A 19,416-nucleotide genomic window follows, 5' to 3' on the forward strand; every position below is an offset into this window, starting at 1 on the left:
GGCCAGATGCAATGTACACTGACCAAGAGCAATGCAATGGAAATCCAAGGCCTGGTCTCAAACTGCAAATTGGTTATGCTCAACAATGTCTACAATGCCTTCCTCGAAGAGAGCAAAAAATAATGAAAGGTGAACTACATTTTGAAAGTGTGGAATTGAGTTGCAAGACAGCATCCTAAGAGACAAAATTCTCCAGCAGCAGAAACCCGAAACCTTAACAGTGGAAGACTTGGACATCTTCAACAATTTTTAAAATCAAACAGATCAGCTCCAGAATGAAGGAGAATCCAGAAAATTGAACAAGAGTAAAAAGAAGATGTAGAACGTATACACGTTCTTGGTCCATTGAGATGGAGCAAGGTTCACTTGAGGTGCTCAAGATGGCATTGGGCAGTAAAGAACAAAGAAAAAAGAAAAGTTACAGCCCAGGAACGGGCCTTTCGGCCCTCCAAGCCTGAGACAATCCAAATCCACTATCTAAACCTACTGCTCACTTCTTAGGCATCTGTATCCCTCCCCATCTACTCATGCATCTGTCCAGATACACCTTAAATGGATTTACTGTGCCTGCCTCTACTATCTCTGCTGGCAATGTGTTCTAGGCACCTACCACCCTCTGTGTAAAATATTATGTTGAGCTGTGGGGAAAAGGCAAGAGATTGGCACGAGGGAATGGAATAGTACAGGTACAAGGGTTGAATAACCTCCTTCTCCACCAAAGTAATTAGATATTCTGTGAAGTAGATGTTTTGGTCTGTATAATGGAAGATGATGATCGACACTCTTGATCGGTAATTTGAATATAAAGAACTATTCTCTTACTTCAGGAGAAACTGATATTGAACTGCCTGATGAAGGGCTTATGCCTGAAACATTGATTCTCTTGCTCCTCGGATGCTGCCTGGCCTGCTGAGATTTTCCAGTACCATACTCACAACTCTGACCTCCAGCATCTGCAGTCCTCAATTTCTCCTGCCTGACAATCCAGAATGGCTTCACACTGTATTCCTTCACAGACAAATTTAAGATCCAGTATTTAGGAGGCCACATCCTTTCAATTAATGAATGCTTTGAAGTGCTACTTACGTAAATGGTAACTTTATGAAGAAGTTATTTGTATCTTGTTGAGTCAGAAGAACACCTTGCTGAATTGGTAACACGGATCTTCCATAGCAGATACCAGATATTGCAGCTCAGGTAAAAGACTCTCCATAATGAGATGATGGTGACATTCCATTTTGCGCACAACCACCCTCAGCCTTTCCAGGAACATAAGCTTATGTCTCAAGAAAATTAAATAATAGCATGTGAAAGTTTCCCACAGCTTTCTCCATCTACTGAAGTTTCATGCTGTGAAGATTGGGTAATGTTCTGTGGTGAAAACTTTCAGATTTACCAAGAGTTCGATTAACTTTTTGATCCTCCTCCCGTCATACTAGAAGATAATAAGCATCTTTCTTTGAAGATTTCTAACCTGCAGAAACACTCAGGATTTGAGTCTGAAAGCATGTCAATATCTGGTCCAGTTTTGCAACTTCAGAAGAAAAGTCTTTCTGTTAGTCATTGATGCAGTTCGTTAAGATCTCTCTGATACTCTTCCAGATCAGAGTGAGCAAAATTCTTCACCTTCTCCTCTGGTGTTAATGAAAAATTAGATTAGATTCCCTACAGTGTGGGAACAGGCCCTTCGCCCCAACAAGTCCACACCGACCCTCTGAAGAGTAACCCACCCAGATCCATTTCCCTCTGAATGATGCACCTAACACTATGGGCAATTTAGCATGGCCAATTTACTTACCCTGCACATCTTTGGGAGGAAGCACACACAGACACAGGGGGAATGTGCAAACTCTACACAGACAGTCGCTCAAGGTTGGAATTGAACCTGGGACCCTGACACTGTGAGGCAGCAGTGCTAACTACTGAGCCATCGTGGATGACCTTATCAAATGGAGCTATGATGGAGGTTGCACTTTCAAGTTAAAAGGTGGTGGTGCACATGTTTGAATCAGCAGCAAATGCAATGCACTTGATGAGATTGTTCAAGATTATGGAGGACAGGAATCTCTGCACAGGGAGAAAAGTCCTTCAGCAATACTGAGGCATGAGAATAATGTTCTGAGGAAGAATCACTTGACCCAAAATATGAACTCTGATTTCTCTCTACAGATGCTGGCAGACCTGCTGGGTTTTTCCAGCAACTCCTGTTTAGTTTGTGAGTAATGTTCTACACTTGCATAAGAACCCAGAACATTTTTAAATCTTTGGTTAGTGTCCCACGCAGTCAGATGTTATAGCAGTCAATGTTGAAGTTCCTTTAGTCTATGGATAATGGATAGTCTATCCATTCAGAAGGTTTTGGAGTACCTACAGTTACAATCTCGATGTCCTGATTACATGTACAACCAATAATCACTGAAGAGATGGAATGTTGGTTTTGCCCTTGAATTTGTATTCTTGCAAAATGCCCCATTGAGTGCAAGATAAAAAGGTTCAAATATGTTATCTTCCTTCAAGCAATATTAAAGAGATATTTTCTGATACCTTGCAGTCTTTGAATGAATCTTACAATGAAGTAAATCTATGCTCTATACTCTTCCTAAATATTCACTCCTGTCTTCATGCCAAAGTTCTCAACTCTTCTTTGAAGGCAAGATTTGGAGATGCCGGTGTTGGACTGGGATGTACAAAGTTAAAAATCACACAACACCAGGTTATAGTCCAACAGGTTTAATTGGAAGCACTAGCTTTCGGAGTGCTTTTCCTTCATCACATGGGTGTGGAGTATAAGATTATAGGACACAGAATTTATAGAAATAGCTTACAGTGTGATGTAACTGAAATTATGTCTTGAAAAAGACCTGGGTTGTTTGTTAAGTCTCTCATCTTTTAGAATGGGCATATTGGTTGCAGTTCATTCAAGTGTAAATCCGAGAACTTTCTTAAAGTTACATTCTCAAGTGAACTTTAACAATAGGTGCCATGTCAGCCCAGATAATGCATTGAAGGTGTGAGGTGCCCCATGTGAGGCTGTCTGTGCCCCAATGTTCAGACTGATTCTAACTTTAAAATGGAATTTACAGAATTTCACATGGATTCATGCAGTTTTTGTGCAAAACAAAATGTAATTCTACTAGTGTGTGTGTGTGTCTACTAGTGTGTGTGTGTGTGTGATAGAATCATAGAGATGTACAGCATAGAAACAGACCCTTCAGTCCAACCCGTCCATGCCGACCAGATATCCCAACCCGATCTAGTCCAACCTGATCTAGTCCAACCCGCCAGCACCTGGCCCATATCCCTCTAAACCCTTCCTATTCATATACTCATCCAAATGCCTATTAAATGTTGCAATTGTACCAGCCTCCACCATTTCCTCTGGCAGCTCATTCCATAACCGTTCCACCCTCTGTGTGAAAGAATTGCCCCTTAGGTCTCTTTTATATCTTTCCCCTCTCACCCTAAACTTATGCCCTTTAGTTCTGGACTCCCCAACCCCAGGTAAAAGACTTTGCCTGTTTACCCTATCCATACCCCTCATAATTTTGTAAACCTTTATAAGGTCACCCCTCAGCCTCTGACGCTCCAGGGAAAACAGCCCCAGCCTGTTCAGCCTCTCCCTGTAGCTCAAATCCTCCAACCCTGGCAACATCCTTGCAAATCTTTTCTGAACCCTTTCAAGTTTCACAACATTTTTGTGTGTGTGAGAGAGAGAGTGTGAAGTGCAGTGGGGTCACCTGTAGTGTGACATAAACCCAAGGTCCTGGTGGAGACCATCCCCATGGGTACTGAACTTGACTATCGGCCTCTGCTCAGCCACTTTGCATTGTTTCCTGTTCTGAAGTCCGCCTTGGAGGATGGTCACCCGAAGGTTGGAGGATGAATGTCCCAGACTGCTGAAATGTTCCCCGACTGGGAGTGGACACCCCTGCCTGGTGATTGTTGTGCGGTGTCCATTCATCCGTTGCCGTAGCCTCTGTTCAGTCTCATCAATGTACCATGCCGCAGGGATCCTTGCCTGTAGTGTATGAGATAGACAATGTTGGCTGAATCACATGAGTACCTGCCGCGTACATGGTAGGTGGTGTCCCCACGTGTAATGATGGTATCAGTGTCAACACTCTGACACATCTTGAAGCATCTACTGTGACAGGGTTGCATAGTGTAGTGGTCGATGTTGACCTGAAGGCTGGGCAGTTTGCTGTGAACGATGGTCTGTTTGAGGTTTGGTGTTTGCTTCAAGGTGGGAAGTGGATGTGTGGGGAAGGTCTTGGCGAGGTACTCTTCCTAATCAATAATGCGTTGCAGGCTGCAAAGAACATCATTCCTCACAGCAAACTGCCCGGCTTTCAGGAGAACACCATACAACCTTGTCACGGTAGACACTTCAAGACGTGTCAGGGTGTCGACATGGATACGACCATTACACGTGACGACACCTTCCACCATGTACATGGTAGGTACTCATGTGACACGGCCAACTTTGTCTATCTCTTATGCTGCAGACAAGGATGCCCTGAGACATGGTACATTGGTGAGTCTGAGCCAAGGCTACGGCAACGGATGAATGGACACCACACAACAATCACCAGACAGGAGTGTCCACTCCCAGTCGGAGTTCACTTCAGTGGTCCAGGACATTTGTCCTTGGACCTTCGGGTGACCATCCTCCAAGGCGGACTTCGGGATAGGCAACAACACAAAGTGGCTGAGCAGAGGCTGATAGCCAACTTCAGTACCCATGGGGATGGCCTCAACCAGAACCTTGGGTTCATGTCACACTACAGGTGACCCCATTGTACTATACACATATACACACGCACGCACTCACATACATACATACATACATACACACACACACACACCAATACACTCATACAGAACCTCTCTCATACACAAGCTCTCTCACACACTCACATACACTCCAACACTCACACGTACACTCACAGCCTCTCATAGACTTATATCCCTTTACACTCACACTCACACACATACTCACATAATCTCTTACAAACACTATCAGTCTGAACAGTGAGGCACAGACAGCCTCACACCTTCAATGCATTATCTGGGCTGACATGGCACCTATTGTTAAAGTTCACTTGAGAATGTAATTTTAAGAAAGTTCTGGGATTTACATATGAACGAACTGAAGCCAACATGCCCATTCTAAATGATGAGAGACTTAAAAAACAATCCAGGTATTTTTCAATATATAATTTCAGTTACATCACACTGTAAACTTTTGCTATAAATTCTGTGACCTAAGATCTTATACTCCACACTCACCTGATGAAGAAGCAGCACTTCCGAAAGGTAGTGCTTCCAAATAAACCCATTGGACTATAACATAGTGTTGTGTGATTTTTAACTTTGCACACTCCAGTCTAACACTGGCATCTCCAAATCAATTCTCCATTTGTCCAGCAAATAGCGTGAGAAACATACTTTATGTTAATAATGTTGGATACTGGGAAAGCATTGGGGTGGAGATCATAGAATCCCTACAGTTTGTAAACAGGCCATTTGGCCCAATAAGTCCACACTAACCCTCCGAAGAGTATCCCACCCAGACCGATTCCCTGACCCTATTACTTTTATATTTCTCCTGACTAATGCACCTAACATGCACATCCCTAAACACAATGGGCAATTTAGCATGGCCAGTTCACCTAACCTGCACATCTTTGGACTGTGGGAGGGAACCGGAGCACCCGCAGGAAACCCACACAAACTACACACAGACAGTTGCCTGAGGCTGGAATCAAAACCTGGTCCTGTGAAGTAGCAGTGCTAACCACTGAGCCCCCGTGCCACCAACATCTAGGTAGGATTGCATGAGTCAAAGGTTGAGACTCTGCAATGTGAGCTATGATGTAACCATGTCTTCAGTAGGCATCTGCTAGGAGATTGGGAGCTATTCAGCTTCGAGCAAACTGCTCTGTAACCTTATCTGCAGTCTTAGGGCATCTGCCATCCTTAGCTGATTTGCCCTACATGTGATTCAAAAACTACAGTGAGATGGTTGACTCTTAACCACCTTCCAGCAAGAGGGGATAGACAAAAAGTGCTGGTCCAGCCAGCAATGCCCACATCCCATGAGAGAATGAAAGAACCATCATTTATAGTCATTGTTTAAAAATAACTTTGAAGTGTGATAGCTAAGCTTGTATGAAGAACTAAAGCCATATTAGAATCGTCTTTCTAGCCTCAAGTTTATCAAAGAGTGGGGAACTGACAAAAACTATAAGAGTAGCATAACAATTGGGAAAACTACTCTACTGCATTTTCTGGTCCATGATGGTCCACGTGCAATGCTCCTTTAAGAACAATGGGAATTATAAAGTATTTCTAAAGAGGGTTAATTGGCTTCTTGATTATGATGTTGTTCGAATGCAAGAAATGCTCATGTGATCTGGGGTTGCCATGGGAATGAGCAGCAAAGAAACAAAGGGTAAATAGAGAGCTAATTGGAGCGGGATTTGGTTTCAGATTTCTTTTTCCTGTTTGATGTTTGAAAGGGGAAAACAAAGAAAGCCCCTCTTCAAATGGAACAGTTTTCTAGTTGGTAATTTTAAAACAGATTTTGGTATTGGAATATTGTCTTCGAAGTAGAACAGTGACTGCATTACTCTGTGCATTGTACAGTTGGAAAAGACAGAAGGCAGAAAGTGTGAATGATTGTGAATTTGTAAATACCAACTGAAGCAGTTGAAGTGTATCAAAACCCATCAGATCATTTAAAGAGGACAGAGAGGGAGGCTTTGGAGTTTGTGTGGCATTAGGACCATTAAGAGCAGAATGAGAGTGGGTACACATCTGCACCTTGTTGTCACCACATCTGGGATTTTGGATGGAATATGATTGATGTGAATGTGGCTCAAATAGTTGGGCGAGAAGTGTGAAATCTGACAGAATGGGGGCAAATCGGAAAGACTGTGATACGGTGGCCAAAAAGGCATTTGGTACTCTTGCCTTTATTGATCAGTGCATTGAGTATAGGAGTTGGGAGGTCATGTTGTGGCTGTACAGGACATTGGTTTGGCCGTTTTGGAATATTGTGTTCAATTGAGCATGGGACTAGGATATCATAGCAATTACAGAAACATGGCTCAGGGATGGGCAGGACTGGCAGTTTAGTATTCCTGTATACAAATGCTACAGGAAGGACAGAAAGGGAGGCAACAGAGGAAGCAACAGAAAGGGAGGCAACAGGGGGAGATACTAAACAAATATTTTGCATCAGTATTTACTGTAGAAAAGGACATGGAAGATATAGAATGTAGGGAAATAGATGGTGACAGCTTGAAAAATGTCCATATTACAGAGGAGCAAGTGCCGGATGTCTTGAAACGCATAAAGATGGATAAATCCCCAGGACCTGATCATGTGTACCCTAGAACTCTGTGGGAAGCTAGGGAAGTGATTGCTGGGCCTCTTGCTGAGATATTTGTATCATTGATTGTCACAGGTGAGGTGCCGAAAGACTGGAGGTTGGCTAACGTGGTGCCACTGTTTAAGAAAAGTGGTAAGGACAAGCCAGGGAACTATAGACCAGTAAGCCTGATGTTGGTGGTGGGCAAGTTGTTGGAGGGAATCCTGAGAGACAGAATGTACATGTATTTGGAAAGGCAAGGACTGATTAGGGACAGTCAACATGGCTTTGGGCGTAGGAAATCATGTCTCAGAAACTTGATAGAGTTTTTTGAAGAAGTAACAAAAAGGATTGATGAGGGCAGAGCAGTAGATGTGATATATATGGACTTCAGTAAAGTGTTCGACAAGGTTCCCCATGGGAGACTGGTAAGCAAGGTTAGATCTCATGGAATACAGGGAGAACTCGCCATTTGGATACAGAACTGGCTCAAAATTAGAAGACAGGGGGTGGTGGTGGAGGGTTGCTTTTCAGACTGGAGGCCTGTGACCAAAGGAGTGTCACAAGGATCGGTGCTGGGTCCAATGCTTTTCATCATTTATATAAAGGATTTGGATGCGAGCATAAGAAGTATAGTTAGTAAGTTTGCTGATGACACCATAATTGGAGGTGTACTGGACAGCGAAGAAGATTACTTCAGATTACAACAGGATTTTGATCAGATGGGCCAACGGGCTGAGAAATGGCAGATGCAGTTTACTTTCGATAAATGCGAAGTGCTGCATTTTGGGAAAGCAAATCTTAGTAGGACTTGTACATTTAATGGTAAGGTCCTAGGGAGTGTTGCTGAACAAAGAGACCTTGGAGTGCAGGTTCATAGCTCCTTGAAAGTGGAGTCGCAAGTAGATAGGATAGTGAAGAAGGCATTTGGTATGCTTTCCTTTATTGGTCAGAGTATTGAGTGCAGGAGTTGGGAGGTCATGTTGTGGGTGTACAGGACTTTGGTTAGGCCAATGTTGGAATATTGTGAGCAATTCTGGTCTCCTTCCTATTGGAAAGATGTTGTGAAACTTGAAAGGGTTCAGGAAAGATTTACAAGGATGTTGCCAGGGTTGGAGGATTTGAGCTATAGAGAGAGATTGAATGGGCTAGGGTTGTTTTCCCTGGAGCATCAGTTGTCACCACCTGATGAAGGAGAACCGCTCCAAAAGCTAGTGTGCTTCCAATTAAACCTGTTGGACTATAACCTGGTGTTGGGTGATTTTTAACTTTGTACACCCCAGTCCAACACCGGCATCTTCAAATTAGAAAATCATGAGGGGGATGGATAGAATAAATAGACAAAGTCTTTCCCTGGAGTAGGGGAGTCCAGAACTAGGTTTAGAGTGAGAGGGGAAAGATGTAAAAGAGATCTAAGGGGCAATTGTTTCATGCAGAGGGTGGTGTGTGTATGGAATGAGCTACCAAAGGAAGTGGTGGAGGCTGGTACAATTGCAACATTTAAAGGCATTTGGATTGGTATATGAATAGGAAAGATTTGGAGGGATATGGGTCAGGTGCTGGCAGGTGGGACTAGTTTGGGTTGAGATATCTGGTCGGCATGGACAGATTCAACCGAAGGGTCTGTTTCCGTGCTGTACATCTCTATGACTCTAATTCTGGTCTCTCTGCGACAGGAAAAATGGCGTGAAATTTGAAAGAGTTCAGAAAAGATTTACAAGGATGTTACCAGGATTGGAGGGTTTGAGCTATAGGGAGAGATTGAACACGCAGGGGCTGTTTTCCCTGAAGCGTCAGAGGCTGAGGGGAGTGACCTTATAGAAGTTTATAAAATCCTTAGGGGCATGGATAGGATGAATAATCAAGGCTTTTTCCTCAGGGTGGGGTAGTCCAAAACTAGAGGGCATAGGTTTAGGGTGAGTGGGGAAAGATTTAAAAGTGACCTAAGGGGCAACTTTTTCATGCAACAGGTGGTGTGTGTATGGAATCAAATGCCAGAGGAAGTAGTGGAGGCTGTTACAATCACAACATTTAAAAGGCACCTGGATGGGTATGTGAATAGGAAGGGTTTAGACGGATATGTGCCAAATGCCGGCAAATGGGACGAGATTGATTTAGGATATCTGGTCAGCATGGATAGGCTGGACTGAAAGGTCTGTTTCTGTTCTGTACATCTTTATGATGCCGCATGTGGTGTCACATTTATGCTGGAGATAATACAACTATATGATACATTCTGTATTTCCTGTTTAAAACTAAATTTATTTTTTTTTTACTTTTTTACTTACAGATGTCTGATTTTAGATGGTTCGTTTCTGCAAATTTTTAAAATATTGAACACTTGTACCCTGGTTTTGTTTCTATTGGTGTCATGGGCATTCCCCTCTTTGTAACAAAGGTCATCGGCATGCAAGGGAATTGTAGCATTTTGGACCTCAAAACGCCATTTGTAACATACTTTTGGCTAAATTCCAGGCCACCTCTGCAGATTAATTTTAAATTTAGACTCTTCATGTGCTAGTGTATTCCTTGTGTTCTCTCTCACACACAGTCGGATCTCTAACGTTTTACCTACATTTCACTTCTATATTCCTGACATGCCCCCACCATTCCCATCACTGTCAAATTTCAGACAAAAATACACACCACAAAGAAATTGCAAGAAACACCAATTCTGGGTTGGAGATCCTATGACTCTCAAAAACACTAGTATTTATTTTCTTTTTGCATTCTTAGACAAATAGCTTTGACCTGAATGTCTATAATGGAATTTTCATTCTTTTGCGCCCCAGCTAATCGCCATCCCCAGTGAAAGTGTCAGTTCATGCTGCATATTGTCAGGTAATAATTTGAGAAAGACGCATGTGGCAAAAATTATTTGTGATAAGTGAAGAAAGTCAGGTTTCCTCTCAGTTTAAAAAGTGAAATATCTTATTTTGCTGTAGACATCATCATTTAATTATAGCACATCAGGAAATAAACCACATCTCTGTATCTTAGCCCTTGTTTGGCCTCCTTACTGCAGCAACCATTTTAACTCTATAAGATATTTTAAACATCAATGTAATAAAGGGGTTGGTCTTTTTTTAATGTTGTCTGAAAGGTATTCTTTCTGTGCATGCTGAAATGCAATTGTTAATGACACATTTTTTTCAATTATTTGTGGGATGTGAGCATTGCTGGCTGGGCCAGTATTTATTCCCTTGGTACCCTTGAGAAGGTGGTGGGTAAGCTGCTTTCTTGAATTGCTGTAGTCCATGTGAGGTAGGTTAAAACCACAATGGCATTAGGTAGGGAATTCTAGAATTTTGCCCCAGTGACACTGAAGGAAGCTTGATATACTTCCAAGTCAAGATGCTGCATGGCTTGGAGTTGGTGGTATTTCCATACATCTGCTGCCCTTGTCCTTCCAGATGGAAATGTTTGTGAGGTTGGAAAGTACTGTTGAAGGGGCATTGGTGAAGTACTGTAGTGATTTTGTTCATTGTACTCACTGCTGTTACTGAGTCTCAGTGGTCGAGGGAGCAGACATTTGTGGAAAACATCCATAGTTAAAATCATTGTTAAAAATTTAAAGACATTGAACAGTCAGACCTAATCTTAATTTCAAGTCTTTTCTGAGGAAGACTATTATTGCAATGAAAGCACTGCTGTGTCCAGCTAGATGATTATCGTTTTGCATGAATTAAGTTCCAACCAACCACTAATTCTAAAATAAGACTTGTAACTTATGTTTGGGAATGTTTTCGACAATGAATACTAATTGCAAGTTGGAGGTGTAACATTTTCAACTAAAAAGATACTGAATTTGAAATTGATGAAGCCACAACCTTGTGCAGCTAAGATTAAAGACCTTTAGATTATTTCCAATGAAAAGCTTTAATTATCAGGGCTACGATCTCATCTGGTTGGTTAGGCCACTTTTGGAATATAGTGTTCGATTCTGCTCTCCCTTCCATAGGACCGATGTTGTGAATCTTGAAAGAGTTCAGAAAAGATTTACAAGGATTTGCCAGGATTGGAGGGTTTGAGCTACAGGGAGAGGATGAATAGGCTGGTGCTGTTTTCCCTGGAGACTCGGAGGCTGAGGGCTGACCTTATAGAGGTTTATAAAATCATGAGGGGAATGGATAGGCTAAATAGACAAAGTTTTTTTCCCCGGGGTGGGGGAGTCCAAACCTGGAGGCATAGGTCTAGGATGAGAAGAGATAGATTTAAAAGGGAGCCCAGGGAGAACTATTTCACGCGGAAGGTGATGCATTTATGGAATGAGCTGCCAGAGGAAGTGGTGGAGGTTGGTACAATTACAACATTTAAAAGGCATTTGGGTGGGTACATGAATAGAAAGGGTTTAGAGGGATATGGGCCAAATGCTGGTAAATGGAACTACATTAATTTAGGATATCTGGTTGACATAGAAAAGTTGGACTGAAGGGTCTGTTTATCTGCTATACATCTCTATGACTCTATGGTTAGTGAACACATCCCATTTAATACTAGCAGTATATGAGTATTAGTCTGCACTGTCACAACTAAAGCAATTAAAACAGAAGTAATCAATAGTACAATGAGCATTAAACCTTTACTCATAAAGTGCCTGCCATTCCCTTAGAATGTCCAAACCAATTTATGGTTGATTGATTATTTTTGCAGTGCAGTCACTATTTGTGACAATCAGTTCACATATCACAAAACATCACAAACAGCAATGCGATAGTTACCAGATAATCTGCACTTGTTATGTTATGTTGACTGTGAGATAACTATAGGTCAGGATTACAGGGAGAATTCTTTATATTTCTCTGACAGCAGACATAATTTCAGTGTAACATTTCATTCAAATAAGGCCATAAGACATAGGAGCAGAAATTAGGCCATTCAGTCCATCGAGTCTCGCTGATAAGTTTCTCAACCCCAATCGCCCGCTTTCTCCCTGTAAACTTTGATCCCGTCGACTGTAGTCTGTCAGCACTGCACTGGAGGATCAGCCGAAAGTTAGTGTTCAGGTATCTAGAACTATACCCAGCGATTGCTATAACTGAGCCACAGGGAAAAGCAAGTAGTTTCTTCATGGATTTTTTTTCATGGATTGAAGTTTGACCATCAATGTGAATTTGAATTACAAGAACAGAAAAGCAGAAGTTATTCGCTTGGTTACCTAAATTCTTTAATCGAGCAATTCTGATCAAATACAAAGATTATGGCACCAAATTGAGCACACTTGCATCTAATGAGCTAAATAATTACAAAGAGCCAATTAGTGTTCATTATGTGTGTTCATTATATAGATGATTACATAGTAAAAGGAAGATAGTTACACGTTTCATGTGTAAAGGGCAGACAAGGACGGAAGGGCATCAGAGTTAAATATAAATGAACCCTTTTCAAATCATGTAGAAGTGGGTTGTACCAAACAGTGTAAGCAGCATTTTGAGGGGCCACCTGCAAGTATTTGTGTTGCTGCCCTGCTCTCCCTCCCCCTCCCAACATACACACGCTATTAGTCAAGCATTCATTACTTGTTAATTTGACTACATCTATTAGAACTACTATCCTTTCGTGCACAATATCTATTGCATTCACAATTGACATGTTTGGTCACAGCAATGGTACTAATGGTAAAACTATCACACAGTTGGCTTTGTGAATTCTTATGCATGAGATATTGGAGGAAGGATGCACAATTCCTATTTTAAATGTCCAGTCCCAACAGTTTCACTCAGAAGCAACACATTTTGCAGAATGTAACACTCCACCTGGACCTTAGAACAAAGCAGCTTGCAATGAAACCATTTTTAGATTACTTACAGTGTGGAAACAGGCCCTTCGGCCCAACAAGTCCACACTGACCCGCCGAAGCGTAACCCACCCAGACCCATTCTCCTACATTTACCCCTTCATTTAACACTACGGGCAATTTAGCATGGCCAATTCACCTAACCTGCACACTTCTGAACCATTATCTCTATTTTTGAGGTTTTCACATTCCCTTGTTATTTATTTCTATGTCGATCTTTGATAATGTTTAGGTGCAACGGATGCCAACAAATTTCCTGGACTTTGCCCAGCTGGTGACTGCTAATAGATTGAGATCATGTGTTGGCAAGGTATTTGATTCTTGCAGGGAGACGGGTATCACAACCATACATTATCCCACAATTCATGCAAACATAATCACAGGCGGGGGGTCAGGAGCATAAGCCACAGACTGTAAATTCCAGCCTCTTTTATGTCCCCACCCCTTATACTTGGCCATTGTGCAAATGTTTGCTTTGGTTGACATATGCCATCTCATCACTTGCCCGTGATTAACCGATAACTTGCAGTAATATCGCACCTTTAAATAAAGTGAAACTCTCTTGCAATCGGCAGAATAAAATACTATGACTTCCCTGAGCCTGTGGAACTCAGTATTAGCTGTTAACCCAAATTACACTACGTGGATTTTGAATGTTCGAGTGTGCTACATTTCAAAAGGAGTTAATATATGCTCATCCCATGTGAAATAGACTGAAGAAATCTCACACTTACGTATATCCAGTACAGAGAAAACAGCCTGGAGAAGAGCTTTATCACATTATGTAGCTTGTTCAGTTCTGATACACATTGGCATTATCTAATTTTAACAGACATTCACATCAGTAAATCCTGCACTTGAACATATGCTCCAATCACTGATACATTCACTTTCCATTGTAAATTGTGCACCACATGGAAAGTAAATATGTAGTTAAGGACTCATGCAACTTTTCTCAGACAGTCTGTTAACAATTTGGTTTATGGTCAGAAATTGCAGGCATAGTGAAGATCAGCACTAAAATAGCACGGCGGCTTATCGGTTAGCATTGCTGCCTCACAACACCAAGGACCCGGGTTTGATTCCAGCCTCGGGCAACTGTCTGCGTGGGTTTCCTCTCGGTACTCCAGTTGCCTCCCACAATCCAAAGATGTACAGGTTAGGTGAATTGGCCATGCTAAGTTGCCCATAGTGTTCAGGGATGTGTAGTTTAGGTACATTAGTCAGGGGTAAATCTAGAGTAATAGGGTAGGGAATGGGTCTGGGTGGGATACTCTTCAGAGGGTTAGTGTGGATGTATTGGGCCGAATGACCTGTTTTTGCACTGTAGGATTTCTAATTCTAATATAAATGTAATCCCAAATGGACTTCATGATCAATTAATTATCATTCTTTTTAATTCCTTCAGTCAGCAAATGCCTTGTCAATTATATAACATAACTGGATATCCAATTCTTCACCTTCAAGTCAAGTTTAAGAAAAATACATGGTAAAGATCAAGGCCATTCAGCCCATTTTGCCTGTGCTAGATTTATGATAAAATTATCCAATTAATTCCTCAACTCTGCTCTTTCCAAAGCTTTGCAAATTTCTCATTTTCTTGCGTTCATCCAATACCCTTCTGAATTTTACTGCTGAATCTGCTCCATCATCTTTTCAGACAAAGTATTCCACATCCTTGCTGTATTAAGTAAGTTTTCATTTCACCCCCCAACATACCCCCCCTTTGCAGGCAGTTACCTTAAATCGGTTTCTTCTGGTTACCAACCCTCCAGGCAGTGGAAACATTTCCTCCTTATCTATTCCTTAAAAATGCATGTTAGCTTTGAACACCTTTACAAAATCTCTCTTTAGCCTTCACTGCTGTAAGACAAACAGTCACAGCTTCTCCAGTTTCTCAATCTCACTGAAATCCCTCATCAAAGGTACCATGCTAGTAAATCTCTTCTTCACTCTCTCCAAGAGAAATAGAAGAAAATCTACTGGAAACATATCAGTAGCAGTTATACAGTCATAGTCATTGAGTATTACAGCACAGAAATATACCCTTCAGTTTAACCAGTCCATAATCCCAAACTAAACTAATTTCACATGCCTACTTCTGTCTCATATCCCTCCAAACCTTTCCTATTATGTACTTATCTAATTGCCTTTTAAACATTGTAACTGTGCTGGTATCCACCACTTCCTGAGGAAGTTAATTCCACATGCAAACCACCCTGTCTAAAAAAATGTATGCCTCATGTCTTTTTTTTTAATCTCTCCCCTCTCATTTTAAAAATATGCTTCCTAGTTTGGAAAGCCCTAATCCTAAGGAAAAGACACCTGCCATTAACCTTACCTATACCCATCATGATATTATAAATCTCCATTCCACAGGCCTTGGAACAACAAAAAGCAACAATTGTAACCTTTTGCTGTGATCACGCTTCTCTTCTGACGTTTGAGGGAAACTGCAACATTGAATCATAAAAGATGTGATTTTTGCATCCAAGATATTTTACCTGACTTGGCAATGTTTATGTTATCTCAGATCACATGAGAAACTCAACATGGATATCATGGTGTTGAAGAATCAAACTGGCATTTATTACAACTAGCAATTGCACATAGACATTACATTCTTCAGACACATTAGTGTCTGGATTAACATTAAGCTATTAATCCACAACAGAATACATCATATACCCAACCATATGCCATGGTTCAAATGGTCCAAGTTAAGATGGTGTGAGACCTTTATATCTCTAGGTCACATGCTATGATGCAGTGATGATATCATAAGCATGCTTCTTAAAGGTATTCACACATACTGACCGCAACGCAACGTTTCTACCATCAGCACACCTCTTCTCCCAATCTACTGAAATGAAAATGTTGGTGATGGCACAAACTGTGATGTCTTTTTAGCAATGTGGAGATAATTTGCTCTCCAGGAAAGTCTCTGTTGCAATAAGCAACAAGGAAACTCTGTTTATATCACGCGATATTCCATCACTGGGGAAATGCGATGTATCACTGGGGCAGTTGAATATCAGAAATGGAACATTTGGTATTTCCTCACACCAGTTAAAAAATAAAGTATGAATCATGATCTTTTGCTTATATATTTGGTGACTGTTTTTTTTTCCCAGCCTGTGCTCTCAATAGATGAATACAAATTCTGATCTAAATAAAGCTTCTTGCTGTAAAATGACATAACTTTTCTTCAAGGTCTGTCTTTAAAATCCAGCATCATATCAAAAATTTTCCAGAAACCTCAGCATTATTTGCTTGCAAGAACCTACAGAAAATTCTGTCTAATGCCCATTAAATTGTCCAGTGCTACAATTCACTTCATTTCACTGAGTTTGGTTGATGTTCTTGACGAGAGACAAGAAATGCAGCAGCATTGAATGTGAATACGTTTTTCCCTCTCATTTCAAAAGTGTGCAAATAAAAAGACTTTTTGACATAAATGAGCATTTCAAAATGAAATTTGGCTTAGCATTGATATGATCCTGACTGATGTTGTTCCAGACGAATCATACCCAAATTGAAGTCTGGATTGATAGATTTTGCTTTTAGTTTTAATGAGATGATCTTTCATCTTTGCTCCTCCATCTGTCAAGTTTCTGCTCCCTTCTTCTATCTATCCCATGCCGACTCATTCTGTCCTCATCATGACATGCCCTACCACCTATTTTTGCATTAGCAAATTTGGATACTTTATACTTTGCACCCGCCTTCAAGTAATTGATAAAGATAAAAAAAATTGAGGCTCCAGGATTAATCCTAATCGCACTGAACTAGTTATGTCTTTCCAATCTGAAAAGACCCATTAATCCCAACACTCTGTCTTTTGTAGATTAACTAATCAACAATCCATGCTTATACATCCGCCCCAATACCATGAGTTCCCATCAGTCCTAAACTATCTCCCTTTCTCAAAATCAACTGTTTTACAGATCTAGCTTCAACCAAAACTTTTTTCCAACCAGAAGCCAAAAGCCTTTATTTCCAAGCTGAGAGATTTCCCCTAATCAAAGTGAAAAAGCGTTCCTTGATGTTCTCATCAGAAAATCTGATGTATATCCATTTACTTTGTTTGTTTGTTAAAACTTTTCTAAGTTTTATTAGCCTCCCCAAATTTTCTCTCTGATTGCATTAATAAAAGCAATCACCATGGCTACAGAAATACTCACAAGCTAATCATTAGTAACCCTTCAGTCACACAGAAAACCCATGTTATTTACTTCAAAAAATCCCAAATAAATTATATTAACATATCTATAAATCACACACCTTACATGGCAACAAAGTTAAAACCTTTTTGACTTATGCTTTTCTCTTTCTTATTACTGAATGTTTCACAACTGTCTTTTGCTTTCCAGGTTAATTGATTGAGTTGGTCAGGAGAATAGGGTAGCCATGACATAACTCCCTCCTCTCAAATTTATCTTTGATTCCTCTCTCAAGCAGTCTACTTCTGCCTTGCTTGAAAGCTATGTAGGTCCCCTTAGCAACCCAGGGGTTGTGGTGGTTGGGAATGGTGTTGGGCGCTGGAGAGCTAAGCAGAGGTGAGTTTAATTGGTCAGTGATCTTAACAAATCCCTATAGCTTGTTGGCCAGGGCTCAGATGTCAAAGGTTGCTGCCACCAATGCAAACTGATGTGATGTAAAGGTTACTTGGAAGACAAATGAGCTATATCACAAGAAAAGACTTTAATTAATGGAAGGGTGAAAGAACCTCATCTATCTCGGTGTTCAAAGAAATGGGGGTTAAAATACTTGGCAACAATTCATAATGAGCTTAGAAACATTACTGGAAATTAAATTGAGAGATGGTAATAGGATGTGTTCACTCTATTGCTCTTTTAAATTCACTTTGCTAAGAAAGTTAACCCATACCATGCATGTTACAGCAGTTAATTTATTATCAAGCCTATAATTCCTTTTAAGATCTTACAGTCTTTAGACCTTTATGAAAAGGTTGAATGAGTAAAAAGCATGACATGTGTTTTATTTTTTTGAAAATGTTAAAATACAAGCTATTATAGATAGCCACAGGGGATTTAGCACCGAGAAAAAATAGCAATTTATGGTACACCATTGCTGGTTTAGCACTCGCTCTATACAAATTGTCTAAAAATATAAGGCAAGTTGTTGTATTCCCATCAGCAGAGATAAATGGATTTAATTTCCAACACTGTTTTGTCAAAGAATTCATTATTCTCGCTACAATTATTGGTAATAAGGAGGAACAATAGAATGCTAGTGATACTTTAAAAATGAATTTTGATATTTCTTCTACTAACTGTGACAGTTGGAGAAGACAACTTCTGAGCGTGATATAAAGTAAATAAAAAGAATCACACAGATGCTAATATGCAAAATACATTGCACCTCAAACCTCTCACCACTTGCTTAAATTCATTCAGTCGATTCAAAGAAATTCTCACATACTGAAAACCTAGCAGCAGATACTAATTTAGACCTTTCAAACTGACATGGGTGAGGGTATAAAGGTTAATTAGCATAAAATCCCACATAAAGCGTTTTTCTTCCATTCCATTAATCAACACCCACCTTCGCATCCCATTTTTAGCCACAACTGATGTTTAGCAGAGCCAGCGGGTGTGGAAAAAAACAAGCTGGCAATTGCCTTCAGGAAAAAAATTGCACAAGGAAACAACATGCATCCAAATGCATTCTCTTTGTTTTAAAATATATATATATTTATTCCAGCCATCCTCCCCCTCCTCATCAGCCAGTTTGCACTCCGCAATGTCCCAGTTAGAGCACTGAAATATTGCTCAGTTCATCTGTTTCTGGTGATATTCGGTGATGAATAAATATTAGCTGGAACACCAGGGAGAACCGGGGAACACACCTGCCGTTCCTGGAATAATGCCATGACAGTTTTGGTGTTTACCTGTGTGGAGAAATGGAGCCTCGGTTTGAATGCTCAGCTGAAAGGTGGAACCTCCAGCGGTGCAGCAAACCCTTGGTTCTGTATGGAGTGTTAATTCTCGAGTCAAACGACACAGAACCAGACCCTATGGCCCAAAATCTCCATGCCAGCAAGGTTTCATAAACTGAACCGGCCCCATTTGCCAACATATGGCCCATATCCCCCTAAATCTTTCCAAATCCATGTACCTGCGTCTTCTACATGTTGTAAGTGTACCCACCTCTACCACTTCCTCTGGCAGCTCGTTCCATATACGCACTACCCTCTGTGTTTGAAAAAGTTGCCCCTCAG

The sequence above is a fragment of the Chiloscyllium plagiosum genome, chromosome 23 (genome assembly GCF_004010195.1).
Source record: "Chiloscyllium plagiosum isolate BGI_BamShark_2017 chromosome 23, ASM401019v2, whole genome shotgun sequence".
Classification (NCBI taxonomy): domain Eukaryota; kingdom Metazoa; phylum Chordata; class Chondrichthyes; order Orectolobiformes; family Hemiscylliidae; genus Chiloscyllium; species Chiloscyllium plagiosum.